Source organism: Mus caroli, unplaced genomic scaffold, assembly GCF_978045245.1.
Source record: "Mus caroli unplaced genomic scaffold, Mus_caroli_1 scaffold_1, whole genome shotgun sequence".
NCBI classification, from domain to species: Eukaryota; Metazoa; Chordata; class Mammalia; order Rodentia; family Muridae; genus Mus; species Mus caroli.
In genome coordinates this window covers 57,688,568-57,707,473 of record NW_028227256.1, presented here as the reverse complement: position 1 = coordinate 57,707,473, position 18,906 = coordinate 57,688,568, and the positions used below count along the sequence as shown (strand labels likewise).

The 18,906-nt window shown below is 42.3% G+C and overlaps 1 pseudogene; it reads right to left on the bottom strand.

The window, feature by feature from the left end:
* Nucleotides 1-11,592: 11,592 nt before the first annotated feature.
* Nucleotides 11,593-12,461, bottom strand: LOC110295327 (mortality factor 4-like protein 2; annotated as a pseudogene).
* Between the last annotated feature and the right edge of the window lie 6,445 nt (nt 12,462-18,906).

The following is an 18,906-nucleotide window of genomic DNA, read 5'->3' as shown; positions in this document are numbered from 1 at the left end:
CTGGGGATAGTGGCACCCACAGTGATATGGCCCTTCCTGCATGGATTACTAATCAATACCAATCTGCCAGAAATGCCCAAAGGCCAGTTTAAGCTAGGAAGTTCTTCAGTTGAGGCTCCTCCTCTCCCATGACTCTAGGCTACTTCAGGGAGAGCAGTGGTCTCACAGAGTTAAATTCTCTTTTTATCACCAGATTTCTCAGAAATATCAATATGTTAATGTGACAATTTGACAGGAATGCCATTGTCTTAGTTTGGGTTTTATTGCTGTGAAGAAATACCATGACCAAGACCTCTTATAAAGGCAAACATTTAGTTGGAGATAGCTTACAGTTTCAGAGGTTTAGTCCATTATCATGGTGGGAAGTATGGCATCATGCAGGCAGACCTGGTGCTAGAGAAGCCAAGAGTTCTACATCTTGATCTGACAGCAGCCAGAAGGCTCTCATTCTACCCTGGGAGGAGCCTAAGCAAAGCAGACCTTAAAGCCTACACCCACGGTGACACACTTCCCTACCAAAGCCACACCTACTCCAATAAGGCCACACTTCCTAACAGTGCCACTTCCTGTGGCCAAGCATTCAAACACAAGAATCTATGGGGGCCAAACCTATGTAAACCACCACATTCCACCTCCTGAACTCTGTAGGCTTGTAGCCATAACATAATGCAACTTCAAAAGTCCCCATATTCTATCAATCTCAACAGTATTTAAAAGTCCTAAGTTCAAAGTCTCTTCTGAGATTCATGCAATCTCTTAACTGTAATACCCTATAAAATCTAAATCAAAAGGCAGATAGCATACTTCCAATATCACAGGATATACATTACCATTCCAAAATGTTGTAGTGAGAAAATCCTGGATCAAAGCAAGACCAAAAACCAGCTGAGCAAACTCCAAACTGCATCTACAGGTCTGATGTCCAACTTCCTTTCATCTTTGTTGACTGCAACACAGCTCTTTCACTTGGGCTTTTTCAACTCCCTGTTAGCAGCTTTCCTCAGCAAGTATCCCACATCTCTGGCATCTCTTACTTCTTTGGGAATCCAAGGCAGCTTCAACTTCACAGTTTCTTGTTCCAATGTCTTGGCTCCACATATGATCTTCTGGACTCCTCCAAAGGGTTTGCATCACTTCTCCAGCTCTGCCCTCTGTAGCACTTTAGCTCTGGCTGACTCCGCTCCACTGCTGCTGCTATTCTTGGTGGTCATTCCATAGTACTGGCACCTCCAATTTGCTGGAGTCTTCCACTGCAATTAGGTTTCACTAGTTTCTCATAACTTAATGGTGCGAAGCCTCACCTTCTTTGCACTACCCCTTCATTCCTGGGCCATCAACTGCAACAGAGTCTGTACCTTCACCAGTAGCCTTTGCTGTCCTCTCACAGTGCTAAGCCTCAGCTGTTGTCCATGTCCACTTCATGCTTTCAAAACCAGTTCTACCTGGATGATACTTACACATTACCAAGTCTGGCTGCTAGCACAAGGTCTATCTCTGGAACACAGCTTCTTTGTGCTCTCAGAAAATACTTCATAGAAGATTGCACCATAGTGGTACTGGTCTCTTCTTAATCACTGCCATTTTCTTAGTTCCAACTAACCAGTACCAATTGTCCCAGTAACCCCTTCTATTCTTAACTCCAAAGTCAGAGCTGCATGGTCAAAGCTGCCAAGTTTTGCTGCTTGCTTGGTTCTATTACATCATCACCAGCTTTCTGTTTTCTTTTCTCTTTGAAGAAAAATATATTTATTTAATAATAAAAAAATTAAAAGAACTGGCTCCCTCCCTGAAAGATACTGAGTTAACGTCTCTAATGCACATTTTGAGCACTGAGGGCTTTGTTAATGTTCTACATGATTCTATAGTACAGTGAAAGATAAGATACACTATTCTACAAAAACTATGGACTGTCTTTAATCATCTATTTTTCTCTTTCTCTTTTTTTTCTTTTATTTATTTTCATTTCAGATGTAATCCCCTTTCCTGGTTTCCCCTCTACAACTCTCCTATCCCATACCTCATTACCCTGCATCTACTAGGGTGCTCCCCACCCACCTACCCTCACCACCCTAGCATTCTTCTATACTGGGGCATCAAGTCTTCACAGGACTAAGGGCCTTCCCTCCCATTGATGCCAGATAAGGCCCCTTCAGGCCCTTTAGTCCTTCCCCTAACTCCTCCATTGGGGTCCCTGTGCTCAGTACAATGGTTGGCTGTGAGCAACCACATCTGTATTGGTCAGGACCTGGCAGAGCCTCTCAGGAGACAGCTGTATCAGGCTCCAGTCAGCAAGCACTTCTTGGCATCTGCAATAGTGTCTGGGTTTGGTATTTGCATGTGGGATGAATCCCCAGGTGGGGCAGTCTCTGAATGCCCTTTCCTTCCGTCTCTGTTCCACTCTTTGTCCCTTTATTTCCTTTAGACAGGAGCAATTCTGGGTTAAAATTTTGGAGATGGGTGGGTGGCCCCATCCCTCAACCGGGAGGCCATGCCTAAACTCTAGATATGGTCTTGACGGGGTCTCCTTCCCCTTTGTGGAGTATTTCAGCCAGTGTCATCCCCTTTGGGTTCTTGGAGGTTCTTGCTTTCCTGACATCTGGGACTTTCTGGTTGCTACCCCCAGTTCTCCATCCCCCATTGTTACATACCTCTGTTCAATTTCCTGGCCCTCTGTACATCTCTATCTCCTCTCATACCTGATTCTTCCCCCTCTTTTCTCTTCCCCCTCTTTTCTTCCCCCCAAGTCCCTTCCACCCTCTATTTCCCTTGATTATTTTGTTCCCCCTTCTAAGAAGAACTGAAGTATCCAGTCTTTGGTCTTCCTTCCTCTTGAGCTTCATGTGGTCTGTAAGTTGTACCATGGGTATTCCATGCTCTTTGCCTAATACCATGTGTGTGTTGTTTTGTGAATGAGTTCCTCACTCAGGATGATATTTTCTAGATCCATCCACTTGCCTGTGAATTTCATGATGTCATTGTTTTTAATAGCTGAGTAGTATTCCATTGTATAAATGTACCACAATTTCTGTATCCATTTCTCTGATGAGGGACATCTGGAATGTTTCCAGCTTCTGGCTATTATAAATATGGCTACCATGAACATAGTGGAGCATGTGTCCTTATTACATGTTGGAGCATCTTCTGGGTATATGCACAGGAGTGGTATTGCTGGGTCCTCAGGCAGTACCATGTCCAATAGTATTTTCTGAGGAACCTCCAGTCTGATTTCTAGAGTGGTTGAACCAACTTGCAGTCTCACCAGCAACGGAGGAGTGTTTCTCTTTTTCCACATCCTCACCAGCATCTGCTGTCACCTGAGTTTTTGATCTTAGCCATTCTGACTGGTGTGAGGTGGAATCTCAGGGTTGTTTTGAATTGTATTTCTCTGATGACTAAAGATGTTAAACATTTCTTTTTTTAAAATATTTTTATTAGGTATTTTCCTCATTTACATTTCCAATGCTATCCCAAAAGTCCCCCATACCCTCCCCTCCACTCCCCTACCCACCCACTCCCACTTTTTGGCCTTGGCATTCCCCTGTACTGGGGCATATAAAGTTTGCAAGTCCAATGGGCCTCTCTTTCCACTGATGGCCGACTAGGCCATCTTTTGATACATATGCAGCTAGAGTCAAGAGCTCTGGGGTACTGGTTAATTCATAATGTTGTTCCAACTATAGGGTTGCAGATCCCTTTAGCTCCTTGGGTACTTTCTCTAGCTCCTCCATTGGGGGCCCTGTGATCCATCCAATAGCTGACTGTGAGCATCCACTTCTGTGTTTGCTAGGCCCTGGCATAGTCACAAGAGACAGCTATATCTGGGTCCTTTCAGCAAAATCTTGCTAGTGTATGCAATGGTGTCAGTGTTTGGAAGATGATTATGGGATGGATCACTGGATTTGGCAATCTCTAGATGGTCCATCCTTTTGTCATAGCTCCAAACTTTGTCTCTGTAACTCCTTCCATGGGTGTTTTGTTGCCAATTCTAAGAAGGGGCACAGTGTCCACACTTTGGTCTCCGTTCTTCTTGAGTTTCATGTGTTTAGCAAATTGTATCTTATATCTTGGGTATCCTAAGTTTCTGGGCTAATATCCACTTATCAGTGAGTACATATCGTGTGAGTTCCTTTGTGATTGTGTTACCTCACTCAGGATGATGACCTCCAGGTCCATCCATTTGCCTAGGAATTTCATAAATTCTTTTTTTTTTATTACATATTTTCCTCAATTACATTTCCAATACTATCCCAAAAGTCCCCCATAGCGCCCCCCACTTCCCTACCCACCCATTCCCATTCTTTTGGCCCTGGCATTCCCCTATATTGGGGCATATAAAGTTTGCAAGTCCAATGGGCCTCTCTTTCCAGTGATGGCCGACTAGGCCATCTTTCGATACATATGCAGCTAGAGACAAGAGCTCCAGGGTTCTGGTTAGTACATCATGTTGTTCCAACAATAGGGTTGCAGATCCCTTTAGCTCCTTGGGTACTTTCTCTAGCTTCTCCATTGGGAGCCCTGTGATACATCCAATAGCTGACTGTGAACATCCACTCCTGTGTTTGCTAGGCCCCGGCATCGTCTCACAAGAGACAGCTATATTTGGGTCCTTTCAGCAAAATCTTGCTAGTGTATGCAATGGTGTCAGCGTTTAGAAGCTGATTATGGGATGGATCCCTGGATACAGCAGTCTCTAAATGGTCCATCCTTTCATCCCAGCTACGAACTTTGTCTCTGTAACTCCTTCCCTGGGTGTTTTGTTCCCAATTCTAAGAAGGTGCACAGTGTCCACACTTTGGTCTTCATTCTTCTTGACTTTCATGCGTTTATCAAATTGTATCTTATATCTTGGGTATCCTAAGTTTTGGGCTAATATCCACTTATCAATGAATAAATATTGTGTGAGTTCTTTTGTGATTGTGTTACTTCACTCAAGATGATGCCCTCCAGGTCCATCCATTTGGCTAGGCATTTCATAAATTCATTCTTTTTAATAGCTGAGTAGAACTCCATTGTGTAAATGTACCATAATTTCTGTATCCATTCCTCTGTTGAGGGACATCTGGGTTCTTTCCAGCTTCTGGCTATTATAAATAGGGCTGCTATGAACATAGTGGAGCATGTGTCCTTTTTACCGGTTGGGACATCTTCTGGATATATGCCCAGGAGAGGTATTGCTGGATCCTCCGGTAGTACTATGTCCAATTTTCTGAGGAACCGCCAAACTGATTTCCAGAGTGGTTGTACAAGCTTGCAATCCCACCAACAATGGAGGAGTGTTCCTCTTTCTCCACATCCTCGCCAGCATCTGCTGTCACCTGAATTTTTGATCTTAGCCATTCTGACTGGTGTGAGGTGGAATCTCAGGGTTGTTTTGATTTGCATTTCCCTGATGATTAAGGATGTTGAACATTTTTTCAGGTGTTTCTCTGCCATTCGGTATTCCTCAGGTGAGAATTCTTTGTTCAGTTCTGAGCCCCATTTTTTAATGGGGTTATTTGACTTTCTGGAGTCCACCTTCTTGAGTTCTTTATATATATTGGATATTAGTCCCTTATCTGATTTAGGATAGGTGAAGATCCTTTCCCAATCTGTTGGTGGTTTTTTTGTCTTATTGATGGTGTCTTTAGCCTTGCAGAAGCTTTGTAGTTTCATGAGGTCCCACTTGTCAATTCTCGATCTTACAGCACAAGCCATTACTGTTCTATTCAGGAATTTTTCCCCTGTGCCCATATCTTCAAGGCTTTTCCCCACTTTCTCCTCTATAAGTTTCAGTGTCTCTGGTTTTATGTGAAGTTCCTTGATCCACTTAGACTTGACCTTAGTACAAGGAGATAGGAATGGATCGATTCGCATTCTTCTACATGTTAACAACCAGTTGTGCCAGCACCATTTGTTGAAAATGCTGTCTTTCTTCCACTGGATGTTTTTAGCTCCCTTGTCGAAGATCAAGTGACCATAGGTGTGTGGGTTCATTTCTGGGTCTTCAATTCTATTCCATTGGTCTATTTGTCTGTCACTATACCAGTACCATGCAGTTTTTATCACAATTGCTCTGTAGTAGAGCTTTAGGTCCGGCATGGTGATTCCACCAGAGGTTCTTTTATCCTTGAGAAGAGTTTTTGCTATCCTAGGTTTTTTGTTATTCCAGATGAATTTGCAGATTGCACTTTCTAATTCATTGAAGAATTGATTTGGAATTTTGATGGGGATTGCATTGAATCTGTAGATTGCTTTTGGCAAGATAGCCATTTTTACAATGTTGATCCTGCCAATCCATGAGCATGGGAGATCTTTCCATCTTCTGAGATCTTCTATAATTTCTTTCTTCAGAGACTTGAAGTTTTTATTATACAGATCTTTCACTTCCTTAGTTAGAGTCACGCCAAGATATTTTATAATATTTGTGACTATTGAGAAGGGTGTTGTTTCCCTAATTTCTTTCTCAGCCTGTTTATTCTTTCTGTAGAGAAAGGCCATTGATTTGTTTGAGTTAATTTTATATCCAGCTACTTCACCGAAGCTGTTTATCAGGCTTAGGAGTTCTCTGGTGGAATTTTTAGGGTCACTTATATATACTATCATATCATCTGCAAAAAGTGATATTTTGACTTCATCTTTTCCAATTTGTATCCCTTTGATCTCCTTTTGTTGTCGAATTGCTCTGGCTAGGACTTCAAGTACAATGTTGAATAGGTATGGAGAAAGTGGACAGCCTTGTCTAGTCCCTGATTTTAGAGGGATTGCTTCAAGCTTCTTGCCATTTACTTTGATGTTGGCTACTGGTTTGCTGTAGATTGCTTTTATCATGTTTAGGTATGGGCCTTGAATTCCTGATCTTTCCAAGACTTTTATCATGAATGGGTGTTGGATCTTGTCAAATGCTTTTTCCGCATCTAAGGAGATGACCATGTGGTTTTTGTCTTTGAGTTTGTTTATATACTGGATTACGTTGATGGATTTCCGTATATTGAACCATCCCTGCATCCCTGGGATGAAACCTACTTGGTCAGGATGGATGATTGTTTTGATGTGTTCTTGGATTCGGTTAGCAAGAACTTTATTGAGGATTTTTGCATCAATATTCATAAGGGATATTGGTCTGAAGTTTTCTATCTTTGTTGGGTCTTTTTGTGGTTTAGGTATCAGAGTAATTGTGGCTTCATAGAATGAGTTGGGTAGAGTACCTTCTGTTTCTATTTTGTGGAATAGTTTGTGAAGAACTGGGATTAGATCTTCTTTGAAGGTCTGATAGAACTCTGCACTAAACCCATCTGGTCCTGGGCTTTTTTTAGTTGGGAGACTATTAATGACTGCTTCTATTTCTTTGGGGGATATAGGGCTGTTTAGATCATTAACCTGATCTTGATTCAACTTTGGTACCTGGTATCTGTCTAGGAACTTCTCCATTTCATCCAGGTTCTCCAGTTTTGTTGAGTATAGCCTTTGGTAGAAGGATCTGATGGTGTTTTGGATGTCTTCAGGATCTGTTGTTATGTCTCCTTTTTCATTTCTGATTTTGTTAATTAGGATGCTTTCCCTGTGCCCTCTAGTGAGTCTGGCTAAGGGTTTATCTATCTTGTTGATTTTCTCAAAGAACCAGCTCCTTGATTGGTTGATTCTTTGAATAGTTTTTCTTGTTTCCACTTGGTTGATTTCACCCCTGAGTTTGATTATTTCCTGTCGTCTACTCCTCTTGGGTGAATTTGCTTCCTTTTGTTCTAGTGCTTTTAGGTGTGTTGTCAAGCTGCTAATGTGTGCTCTCTCTAGTTTCCTTTTGGAGGCACTCATAGCTATGAGTTTTCCTCTTAGAAATGCTTTCATTGCGTCCCATAAGTTTGGGTATGTTGTGGCTTCATTTTCATTGAACTCTAAAAAGTCCTTAATTTCTTTCTTTATTCCTTCCTTGACCAAGGTATCATTGAGAAGAGTGTTGTTCAGTTTCCACGTGAAGGTTGGCTTTCTATTATTTATTTTGTTATTGAAGATCAGCCTTAGTCCATGGTGATCTGATAGGATGCATGGGACAATTTCAATATTTTTATATCTGTTGAGGCCTGCTTTGTGACCAATTATGTGGTCAATTTTGGAGAAGGTACCATGAGGTGCTGAGAAGAAGGTATATCCTTTTGTTTTAGGATAGAATGTTCTGTAGATATCTGCCAGATCCATTTGATTCATAATTTCTCTTAGTTTCACTGTGTCCCTGTTTAGTTTCTGTTTCCATGATCTGTCCATTGGTGAAAGTGGTGTGTTGAAGTCTCCCACTATTATTGTATGAGGTGCAATGTGTGCTTTGAGCTTTACTAAAGTTTCTTTAATGAATGTGGCTGCCTTTGTATTTGGAGCATAGATATTCAGGATTGATAGTTCCTCTTGGAGGATTTTACCTTTGATGAGTATGAAGTGTCCCTCCCTGTCTTTTTTAATGACTTTGGGTTGGAAGTCAATCTTATCAGATATTAGAATGGCTACTCCAGCTTGTTTCTTCATGCCATTTGCTTGGAAAATTGTTTTCCACCCTTTCATTCTGAGGTAGTGTCTATCCTTTTCTCTGAGATGAGTTTCCTGTAAGCAGCAAAACGTTGGGTCTTGTTTGTGTAGCCAGTTTGTTAGTCTATGTCTTTTTATCGGGGAGTTGAGTCCATTGATATTAAGAGATATTAAGGAAAAGTAATTGTTGTTTCCTGTTATTTTTGTTGTTAAAGTTGGCATTTTGTTCTTGTGGCTGTCTTCTTTTAGGTTTGTTGAGGGATTACCTTCTTGTTGTTTCTAGGGCGTGGTTCCTGTCCTTGTATTGGTTTTTTTCTGTTATTATCCTTTGAAGGGCTGGATTCATGGAGAGATAATGTGTGAATTTGGTTTTGTCGTAGAATACTTTGGTTTCTCCATCTATGTTAATTGAGAGTTTGGCTGGGTATAGTAGCCTGGGCTGGAATTTGTGTTCTTTTAGTGTCTGTATAACATCCGTCCAGGATCTTCTGGCTTTCATAGTCTCTGGTGAAAAATCTGGTGTAATTCTGATAGGCTTGCCTTTATATGTTACTTGGCCTTTTTCTCTTACTGCTTTTAGTATTCTATCTTTATTTAGAGCATTTGTTGCTCTGATTATTATGTGTCGGGAGGTATTTCTTTTCTGGTCCAGTCTATTTGGAGTTCTGTAGGCTTCTTGTATGTTCATGGGCATCTCTTTCTTTAGATTTGGGAAGTTTTCTTCTATAATTTTGTTGAAGATGTTTGCTGGTCCTTTGAGTTGAAAATCTTCATTCTCATCCACTCCTATTATCCGTAGGTTTGGTCTTCTCATTGCGTCCTGTATTTCTTGGATGTTTTGAGTTAGGATCTTTTTGCATTTTACATTTTCCTTGATTGTTGTGCCGATGTTCTCTATGGAATCTTCTGCACCTGAGATTCTCTCTTCCATCTCTTGTATTCTGTTGCTGATGCTCGTATCTATGGTTCCAGATTTCTTTCCTAGGGTTTCTATCTCCAGTGTTGCCTCATTTTGGGTTTTCTTTATTGTGTCTACTTCCCTTTTTAGGTCTAGTATGGTTTTGTTCATTTCCATCATCTGTTTGGATGTGTTTTCCTGTTTTTCTGTAAGGACTTCTACCTGTTTGATTATGTTATCGTGTTTTTCTTTAAGGATTTGTAACTCTTTAGCAGTGTTCTCCTGCAATTCTTTAAGGGATTTTTGTGCTTTCTCTTTATTGTCTTCTGCCTGTTTAGCAGTGTTCTCCTGCATTTCTTTAAGTGTGTTATTAAAGTCCTTCTTGAAGTTCTCTATCATCATCAGGAGATATGCTTTTAAATCCGTGTCTAGCTTTTCCGGTGTGTTGGGGTGCCCTGGACTGGGCGAAGTGGGGGTGCTGGGTTCTGATGATGGTGAGTGGTCTTGGTTTCTGTTAGTAAGATTATTACGTTTACCTTTCGCCATCTGGTAATCTCTGGGGTTAGTTGTTATCGTTGTCACTGTTTAAAGATTGGAGCAGAAGCTGTGTTCCACTCACCAGCAGTCTCTAAATCCTGCGGCAGGGGTCGTGGGTAGCTGATGGTACCCCGGTGCTGGTCCAGCCGGAAGAGGCCTGTGGTCCTACACAGGCCATTTTTCTGCTTCCCTAACTAATGCAGTCTCTGGTCCCGCGTGCAATTGGATTGGAGCAGAAGCTGTGTTCCACTCTCCAGAATTCTTAAGATCCTGTGGTGGGTGTTGTGGGTAGCTGGTGAGTGTCAGCCGACCCTGCGCCCCAGCTGCCCCGGTGCTTTTCTGACCGGAAGAGGGTTGTGGCCCTATGTAGGCCGGATTTCTCTCTCCCCAACCAGAGCAGTCTCAGGTCCCGCGTGATTGGACTGGAACAGAAGCTGTGTTCCACTCACCAGCAGTCCCAAAATCCTGCGGCGGGGGTCGTGGGTAGCTGGCGGGTGTCAGGCAACCCTGTGCTCCCGCTACCCCGGCACTGATCCGGCCAGATGAGGCCTGTGGCCCTACTCAGGCCGGTTTCTGCTTCCCTAACTAATGCAGTCTCAGGTCCCGTGCAATTGGATTGGAGCAGAAGCTGTGTTCAACTCACCAGCAGTCCCAAAATCCTGCGGCGGGGGTCGTGGGTAGCTGGCGGGTGTCAGGCAACCCTGCGCTCCCGCTACCCCTGCGCTGATCCAGCCGGATGAGGCCTGTGGTCCTACTCAGGCCGGTTTCTGCTTCCCTAACTAATGCAGTCTCAGGTCCGGTGCAATTGGATTGGAGCAGAATCTGTGCTCCACTCACCAGAAGTCTTAAGATCCTGTGGCGGGTGTTGTGGGTAGCTGGCGAGTGTCAGCAGACCCTGCGCCCCAGCTGCCCCGGTGCTTTTCTCCATAAATTCTTTAGGTGCTTCTCGGCCATTTGAGTTTCCTCAGTTGAGAATTCCCTCTTTAGTTCTGTTCCCCATTTTTTAATTTGGTTCTCTGGAGTCTAACTTCTTGAGTTCTTTGTATGTAGTGAATATTAGCCCTCTATCGGATGTAGGACTGTTAAAGATCTATTCCCAATCTGTTGGTTGCTGTTTGTCCTATTGACAGTGTCCTTTGCCTTGCAGAAGCTTTGCAATTTTATGAGGTCCCATTTGTTGATTTTTTTTTTGGCTTTGAAATTTAGAAACAAGTTTTATTTAAGATCTGAACTACAATTCCTAAATTATCAACTTTTCAGAAAACCGTGGCTACACAATAATGCATTGCCTCTATTCTGTTAGAACATGCATTAGACTCAAATACAAAAGCCAGGAAGGAACCAGGGTGTCTCATCACATAGCATTAACACATATTAGAAAACTGTGTAGTGTCAAAGGGATAGAACCACCAGCATTCAAACAATGTTGTCAACTAGGCAATAAAATGGTCTACTGAATTTCTTCTTTGTCTAATTACTACATACACTGGTAGCAACTTTGAAATGAGGAAAGGAGCTGGGCACTCCTTTTATTTTCTGTCTGCAACAGAACAGGAAAACAAACTGAAACATAAGCCCTGTTTTACATTGACAGTTTTAAAGAACATCAATTATACCATGAAAGGACTAAACAAAAGTCTTTACAGATACCGAACAATAGTGAGTGGTCAGTAGTGGTCACAGAGCTTGCAATGATAGTCAGCAGAAGCCACTTTGTAATCATTGGCAATAAACATAGAGGCAGAATTCTTTGCCAGATACTTAAGGAAATCATGCAGATAGCCCAGCCATAATGCCAGGCTTTTCTCATCAAGGGGAGTATACATTGCCCCAATTCTCACGAGTAATCTCAGTAGGTGTGGCGCCCCATAGATCTGCGACATTGGCGCATCAGGGTGAGCCAGCAAAATCTCAGCATACTGAGGCCTTTCAACCTTGCAGAACAACTGAGTGCCCAGCATCACATTGAAATACTCTTTACCCCTCCCACAACTTCACTAACTGCATGCTCCTTATTATCAACATTTCCCTGCGACTTCTTGCAATTGGCATACTCCTCAAGAATGGCATCTACATTCTTTTTAGCAGGGAGCTGGATCAACTGCTTCTGCCTCGTAACCAAGTCCCAGTCCTCCACCAGCCACAGTTTTAATTCTTTAGGGATCGTCGCCTTCACCTCCATCCTACTCTTGAATGCCTCCTCGCTCTCCACAGCAGGGTCAGCCCATGCCCTTTTCTTCTGGCGTGTCTGAGGAACTTCACTGGTACTGCCACCGTCCCCGTTGCCAGGAGCCTTCTGCTTGTTCTTCCTTGTCTTCCACACAGAACCAGAAGCGTGTTTCTCAGTAGAGCGACCTCCCCACCTTCCGGGCAGGGCTGGATCGAGATTCTTTGGCTGTGAACCAGCTGACTTCTTTCCTGAGGCAGCTCCTCTCTCATCTTACTTCTCTGCATGTTGCTTCGAGCTGGTGTCTTAAAGTTGTCTTCTTCTGCAGATTGTTGTCCGAGTTTGTGAAGCCTGCTTTCTGGAACTCATTCAACCCTGTTTTTATTCCAACAAAATGTTTCTTCTTTCCCTTCCAAGGATTCCTAGTAATCTCCTAGTATGGTCTGGAGAAATGAAGTGGGGATACAACCCTGTATTCTGCAACTAGGATTGGTTCTGCAACCAGGGCGAGATCTCCTGATCCTCACTGTGTAGCAAACTTGGATTTTCTGATGATGACCTGAAATGAGAATGCAGCCTCTGTCTGCTGAGTGCTGGAATTAAAGATGTGTACCACCATGCCTGGGTTTAACCTTTTCTTTATGTTGAAGTGAAAACAATAACTAGGTCATAACCCTAACATGATATAACTATCTCTCATACGGCCAAAAACACATAGTAAATTTAAAATAAGTGGCAATGTCCCCTTTTCAACATCTTTTTCATAAGATGGAAGCTTAGCTGGGTTGGATTCCCCCCTATTCCCACCACCTGAGCACAGGATTTAGCTCCATTCCACCTCTTGGTGCCCTTTCAATACTTGAACAAACATTTTGTACTTTTCCTTTGTAAGCTTCCTATGCCTGATCTAAACATTCTTCATAAGAGTGAATGACAGAACTAAGTCTATACTAAACTTTTTTGAGATTTCCTTTGTCAATGCATTTATTCTAAATCTCTTCACCTTAGCCTCAGACAGACTCTTCAAATGAGGGCAAAACGTAACCATATTCTTCACCAAAATGTCACAAGAATGATCTCCAGGCAACACACTAAAATTCTACTCTGAAACTTCTTGAGCCAGGCCCCCAGAGTTTGAACCACCCTCAGCATCAATGTCTTCCATGTTCCTACTAGTTTGGTCCATTAAGCACCACTGAAAACATGTGCTGCTTTCTAAATTGAAAGTCTAAAATCCACATTTCTCAAACAAAACAAAGCAAAACAACAACAACAAAAAACAAAACAAAACAACAACAAAAACAAAACCATGATCAGGTCCATCACAGCAATACCCCAGTCCTTGGTATCAAGTTCTATCTTAGTTTGGGTTTTATTGCTATGAGGAGACACTATGACCAAGGCAACTCTTATAAAGGCAAACTTTAGTTGGGGCTGACTTACAGTTTGAGAGGTTCAGTCCATTATTATCATGGTGGGAAGCATGGCATCACGCAGGTAGACATGGTGTTAGAGGAACCAAGAGTTCTACATCTTGATCTGAAGGCAGCAAGGAGGAAGCTCTCATTCCACACTGGAAAGAACATAATTATAGGAACCCTCAAAGCACACCCCTACTGTGACACACTTCTTCTAACAAGGCCACACCTACTCCAACAAGGCCACACCTCCAAATAATGCCACTCTGTGGTGGGCTTGGCCTAGTGCTGCTTGTGTTCTAAAGTTAATTTGAGTCCCCAAAATTGTTTGCAGGAGAGAGTCCACTTGTAAGACATTGAGGGATCCTGCCCCTACTTAATTCTGATTGGTAAAGAGGCCTGCAGCCAATAGCTGGGCAAGGCAGACAGAGGCATTTGCAAACTAAGATAGAACTTGGTATCAAGGACTGGGGTATTGTTGTGATAGGCCTGGCCACGGTTTTGTTTGGAGGAATGTGGATTTTAGACTTTCAGATTCCCAGGCTTGGGGCTGGGAGAGAAGGAGGAAAGAGATCTGCCATTCTGGGAGAGAGGGGAGGAGAGGAGAGACACCATGCCTGAGAATAATAGTACAAGACACGGAGAGATAGTCACCATGGAAAGAAGCCAGGAGAGCATGGCCCAAAGGGCTACCCAACTAGGTCCAGGGCAACCAAGGTAAAATATAGAGTTTAGTAAGTGATAACTCAGGATTATTGGTGGGAAGGGGGATTAGGCACGTGGCGGTTAGGCAGTGGCCCAGCTATTGAGCTGTTTAAGGCATACCAAAATATAAAGGCTGTGCGTGTCTTTCATTCTGGAACATAAGGTTTTATTAATTAATACTACACCACTCCCTATGGCTAAGCATTTAATCACATGAATATATGAGAGCCATACCTATTCAAACTACCACAGTCTTCTATAATGTTTCTTTAATTTTTTACCCCATCTTCTTTAATGCTTTTTCTTCCATAGTACCATCTTAAATACATCCTGTCTCTTGGCCCTTCCCTTTTGGTTTCTATATTCTGAAATCATGATACTTAATTCTCAATATGTATTCTGTAATGTTGGCTACATTGGATTTCTTTTAACAAACAGAATAACAAATGCTCCAAAAATGTTTTATTGGAGCAAAGGTCCACAACTGATCCCACCAAATATAATAGAGTGAAGTATATGGAGTGTAGGATACAGAGTATAGGATATGGAGTATAGTATATGGAAACTGGAAAGGAACTTGAAGGGCTCTAGCAGACCCAAAGGAGCAAACACAGGCCTGAGCGCAGCAAACATGGCTCTGACAGGTTTTATCTTTTACCTCTCTTCCCTTGCTAAAAACCATTAGATTATATTCTTAAAACTAGCCACCAACATTTGTTCCCTTATTTGGCCATTTCCTCCTCCTGAGGCTGACCACCAAGGTCCAGCTATCAAAGTATCAGTCCAGCAATCAAAAGCCTCCTTTTGGCTCAACTAATTAGCAAGCTTCATCAAAACAAAGCAACTCATCCTAACACAGGATTTCCCCCTTTCCTTTTATAAACTGCCATTTGCCTAGTAACCACGTCTGTCTCCCTCTATCTAGAGACAGCCCTTTGTTCCTTTGGAGCAAATATACCTTTCCCTTCTTTTCCCTTCTCTTTGGTCCTCTGTCTCCTGTCTTTCTCTCTTATTCTCTGCCCTTTGTTCCTCTGGGGCAAATAAATTTCCTTTGTGCTAAGAACTTGGTCTTGGAGTGTCCTGTGCCAACTCTGGTCTTTTCAAAACTATTTGCCAGGATCCAAGCAAGTCACTAGAAATATGAACTATACTGCATGCACAGGTCCCCTTCCCAAACTATAGGTCAGATTTGCATAAAAATAATTTGACTGTCAACTCTATTGGTGCCATGAAGTGTCTTAATCACAGTTCTCTTTACTTCTATTTTTTATCTGTGTCTGTTTGGTTGGTTGCTTGCTTTTTGGTGAGGAAGTTTAAATTCACAAATTCCTTGCCTCAACTTCCCAAGTGCTAAGATAATCCTGACAGGTATGTGTCAGCAATCCTGCTACTACAGACACTTATAAAAGTACAGTTTGTTCATAACAACACATTTTCAAGTTATACAAAAGTTTTAAGTGTAGGCAGTCTGTGTAATATAGGACTCAGCCATCATGGTATGCACAGTAAGGTAGAAAAGTGGAGCACAGCTTTTCCCTTGGCACATTCCAGGCCTACCTTTCAATCATTTTCTTACTCAGGATATGAAAAAGCTCCCCATACTCCCTCAAACTCACAGATTTGCTATCTTCTGTTTGTGCACTCATATCTTACACACACACACACACCCTCTTCCCTTCTGTCAAATGTTTTCTCGTCTCTATGACTCAGATCATAAGTTCTTGGGCCAAATCTAACTCCCTTGCCCTTATTTTTCCTTTTTGTATCATGTTTAGCACATATAATCTTTCTCAAACACCCAGAGGCTACCCAGGGCACCTCTAACTACCATGGCTGTCTCTCTAAGTATCACCTACACCTTCCTCAGTGTGAGCCCCCCATACTCCCACAAAACTTTATGGCTCATCTGCTCCACTGCAGCCTCAACTGCCAGGTTCAAGCTTCCCCCAATTTGTAAATGACTACCTTCTGCAGAAGCCCGTCTAGAGTCAGAAAAACAACCTTGGGCTTGATTTGAATGTGAAAACCACTGTGTTCCTCTGTTTGCTAAAATAGTCACTGTGCATGGCCCTTTTCAGTTTCTAGACCCCTTTGCCCTAAAAAAAAAACATGAAGAAAAGAAAAGCAGGTGGAAAGGAAATCTCATACACTTAACTCATTCCCTTTGTTACCATGCCTTGTTACAAAACCTCAAAGACTTAAGAATATCTGAGTTAAGTTGTCAGGTTGGTTTACCATCTGCACTACCTAGTTTTATGGCAACTTGACACAAGCTAGAGTCATCAGAGAGGAAGGAGCCTCAGTTGAGAAAATGCTTCCATGAGATCCAGCTGTAAGGCATTTTCTTAATTAGTGATCAGTGTGGGAGGATCCAGTCCATGGTGGCTGGTGTTATCCCTGGGCTGGTGATCCTGAGTTCTGTAAGGAATCAGACTGAGCAAGCCATAAGGAGCAAGCCAGTACCCAAGGAGCTAAAGGGATCTGCAACCCTATAGGTGGAACAACATTATGAACTAACCAGTACTCCGGAGCTCTTGACTCTAACTGCATATGTATCAAAAGATGGCCTAGTCGGCCATTACTGGAAAGAGAGGCCCATTGGACTTGCAAACTTTATATGCCCCAGTACAGGGGAACACCAGGGCCAAAAAGTGGGAGTGGGTGGGTAGGGGAATTGGGGGGAAGGGTATGGGGGGCTTTTGGGATAGCACTGGAAATGTAAATGAGGAAAATACCTAATAATATATATATATATATATATATATATATACATATATATATATATATATATATATATATATATATATATTTAAAAAAAAGGAGCAAGCCAGTAAGCAGCATACCTCCCTGGTTCTGCATCAGCTCCTACCTCCAGGTTCCTTCCCTGTTTGAATTCCTTTTCTGACTTCCTTTTGTGATGAACAGTAATGTGGAAGTATAAGCCAAATAAACCCTTTCCTCCCCAACTTGCATTTTCAGTCATGATGCTTCACTATAGCAGTAGAAGCCCTAAGACAGCATCGAACTCATAAAGGGAAATGTGTATTCCTGAAAAGACAATGCACTTTAAATCAGGACAAACTAAGTTGTCTTTGCCAGTTCCCATCCACATGGCCTTAAACAACTTTGCTTGCCTGAACCTCAATTTCCTCATCTAAAAGGCAACGAAAATAGACACTGTGTGGGTTATCTTGATGAGGTAACATAGTTAAGATGCTATGCCTAAGGCCAAGTCAGGGGAAATATGATGCTGTTTATTAGCCCAGCTAATTCCCATATATTTGATAATGATCATCCAGCAACTTTAAGCCTCCACTGTTTCCCCAGTCAGTCCTTGGGAAAGCCTCCAAGTCTATTATATTCGATGTTATGCTTGCCAACTGTTCAACAAGGAAAGGCTAGATGGAACTGGGCTATAACAAGAGCTGTATCTGTGCCAACAGAGGAGCCATAGAATCAGCTGAACAGTGAGGGAAAACAAAATTTCATGCTCAGTCAGCTCACCATTTGCTCCTTCCCCTTCTGCATATGCACACCATGCCTCCCTAAAAAAGTGGTTCTCAACCTGTGGGTCCTGACCCCTGGGGGTGTGTATGTTGGATAACCCTCTCACAGGATCGCACAGCAGATATTCTGCATGTTAGATGTTTACATGAAATTTCATAACAGTAGCAAAATTATAGTTAGGAAATAGCAACAAAAATAATTTTATGGTTGGGGGGAGGTCACCCAATTTGAGAAACTGCAGCATTAGGAAGGTTGAAAAACACTGCCCTAAAACCATCCAAAAAGAATGAGCTAATTTGACTGCTGTCCAGTTGCTAGCAAAAGTGTGACAGATCAAAGACAATGAACACTGAGACCGCCAGTATCTGGACAATGTATGTAAATCTGTAGTCAATAAAAACTAGAAGTAAATGTAGAATGTCTTCACTTGGGTTCCAGAGAGCAAAGTATGACACAAGGACTTCAATATGAATATTTTATTAGGGAGTAGAGTTCAAGGACCAATAGCAGTGGCCTGGAAACACAAACTAGGAAGAGAAAAACCAGTTCAAGGAAGGGTTATTAAGTCAGCCACCAACGTAGATGCTGTGTTGCTCAATCCTTCAGAACCATATGGGATGTGTGTGAAGTCTAGAAATGAAAAGAGAGAACAAGTTAATCACTGTCTCCTACTCCCACAGGACACAAATGCTTCACACTTATAGGCTGCATGTGCATGTTAGCCAACTATTAATGAAAATGATGTGTGATAACCAAATATAAGGTTTCGCTGACTTACAAACCACTCATTCTTTTACTTAAGGGTCTTCGTAAGGGTTAGCTGGCCATGATCCACTTCAGACTCTGTGAAGGGAGGGGTTAGGTTTCTTTCTAGTCTACATGTCTATCTTTAAACTAAAATGTGCCTGGCACATGTGTCTCGTGATGACTAGGGAAACACTAGGCTGATTCAAACCACAGAAACACATTTAAAGCCCTTCTCTACATTGCATGCACTCAAATTCCATGGGACACAGCAAGTTATAAAGCCAAAGTCAAGGAGGGAGATAAAATAACCATCTAATCTACTAGGAGGCACTAAACATAAAACTACTTGACAATGAGTACCATGGGAAGGGAGTGAGACTGAGAGTCATCATCTAATCTAACAATGCAAGCATCAAGTGTGCTTGTGAGAGGTCTAC